Here is a 2,411-nt window from a genome sequence, read left to right as displayed (position 1 = left end):
AAACCATTAAAAAAATAGGCAAAGGATATCAATAAGGCATATGCAGAAAGGGAACTAGTTGATAAACATGTTAATAGATATTCAACTTCACAATTAGGAAGATAAAATGCAAAAAATTAATGTACATAGTTTATAAGGTTTATGGCAAAAAGCAGACTGTTCCTGCCTTAAACTTTCTACACCTAATTCCAACTCCTTAGAGTCTATTATTTTCTGCCTATTTATTTATTTTTGGTACCAGGGATTGAATCAAGTGGTGCTTAACCTCTGAGCCACGTCCCCAACCCTTTTTATTTATTTTTTTCTAAATTGAGACAGGGTCTTGCTAAGTTGCTTTCCTCTATTAATATGAAAATCCTTCTTATGTACATAGATGAATACACCACAGTGCATCTGACCATTGTGTACACCCACAAGACTGAGGTCCTAATTAGAATAAGATATATATGCCATACTTGTATAAATATGCCAACATAGATTCTTCTGTCATATAGAACTGCTAAGAATCAATACAAGTATGAAGTTCCTGTAGTTCCATGCCCTCTTCTGAATACCTTTCGTGTTCCTCAATGTTTTGCACTTTGTTCATCTTCTGTGTACCCAAAACTAATTCAACCCCAAACTGTCTGACAGAAAAGTGATTCTCATCTTAATATGTCCAAGCATTTTTTCTTAGAAGCATCTTTTCTAGAATTCTCCATGATCCTTTTTCTGCTACTGCTGGGGCTCAAGGATTGCAGCCTGGTTACCTATTATACAGAAAGAATGATGATAAAAGGGGACTTAGCATCATCCTGGGGGTCATCTCCACCTTTCTGTAATATTAGATTCCCTGATTCCTGGCTGCTAGATCTACCTCATTTCTGGATCATTATTCATTATTTGATCTATCGAGATATTTTATTTGTATATATGTTTTATATTCCAAGAAAAAGATTCCCAAATTTTTCCCTCCTGTGTATTTTTGTCTGGCTTCTTCATGGTCTGTGATACCAGCTGAGGTTTTCAACACAACGAAACCAAACTGATAGGATGGGAGGAGATTATTCTGTCATTTTTCTATGTCTTTGTATATCAATTCTGGGGTTGACCACCCAGCTCGGTGGTCACACTGATTTCAAATTTGTCAACGTAATCATGCTTTATCATCTCAGTTAGGACCCAGATAATGACTTTGAAGCACAACCTAACATAACTGGCATTGGCCACTCCTTTTGGTACTTTTGATAATCTTGAGAGCATCAACTGGGACATTCATGCACACCATTATGGTGGCATGTATGTATAGATGGCGGAAAGAGAGTCAAGCTTCATTTTAACAGATCAGATCCTCCAACAGCTTCTTGAGAGGGGTGCATGCAAAGTATATGACTTGACAACCTTTCAGTCTGAACATGTCTTTGTTTTATCCCAACACTTGAGTGGTTATTTGAGTATGAAATTCTAAGTTGCAAACCATTTATTCCAAAACATTTGAGGACATTGATTCATTATCTTCTAGCTTCTAGTGTGTGGTTGAGGAATATGATGCTATTTTGATTCATGCACCCACTTTTCTTTGGAAACTTTTGGGGTCTCTTTGTAAAGTATATAAAATTGCATCAAAAAGTGCCTTGTTATTTGTATTTTTTTGCATATACTGTGATTAATCTGACCTCTCATTTTGGAAAAGTGTATACTTCCACTAAGAGGAATGTTTTTGAATTATATCATTAATATCTTCCTACTCTTTCATCTTTTTTTTTTCATTGTATTACTTTAATCCACATATTAGGCCTTCTGGAGCATTCTTTTAATTGTATTTATTTATTGTCTATTTCTTTGTACTTTTGCCTATTTGCCATCAATTGTGTGTGTATGTACACACACACACACACACACACACACATATATATATATATATATATATATATATTCAGTATATATTTAGTACTTGGAATTGAATTCAGGGGCACTTTACTACTGAGCTATATCAGCAACCATTTTTATTTTATCTTTTGAGACAGGGTTTCACTCAGTTACCCAGGCTGGCCTCAAACTTGTGATTCTCCTGCCTTGGCCTCCTGTGTAGTTGGCATTACAGCTGTGCATGCTTGAACCCAAATATCTTCTCATAATTTATTTAATTTTGCTTTTATATTATCATATTGAAAATTTGTTAACTCTTCTCTCTTTTCTCTTTGCCTTCCATTTTTGTTTTATGGATTCTTGTAGATTTTGGTGTTGCTAAAACATTTACTATCCTGTCTATCAGGCCTGTCCATGCAGAAGAATATTTCTTGCATGCAGACATCAGATTTGGATGTGTCACTTGTTTGGGTCAATGAAATATAAGTAGAAGTGATATGTTCTACTTTTGAGCAGAAGCATTAAGAGTTGTTGTGTAATTCCACCATCTTGCTTTCCCCTCT

General features: G+C 35.1%; 1 pseudogene; it reads right to left on the bottom strand.

The window, feature by feature from the left end:
- Window positions 1–871: 871 nt before the first annotated feature.
- Window positions 872–1,267, bottom strand: LOC124971484 (40S ribosomal protein S15a-like; annotated as a pseudogene).
- Between the last annotated feature and the right edge of the window lie 1,144 nt (window positions 1,268–2,411).

The sequence above is a fragment of the Sciurus carolinensis genome, chromosome X (genome assembly GCF_902686445.1).
Source record: "Sciurus carolinensis chromosome X, mSciCar1.2, whole genome shotgun sequence".
Taxonomy (NCBI): Eukaryota; Metazoa; Chordata; class Mammalia; order Rodentia; family Sciuridae; genus Sciurus; species Sciurus carolinensis.
Note: the sequence above shows the minus strand (reverse complement) of the source record. Positions and strands in the feature narration are given on the sequence as shown.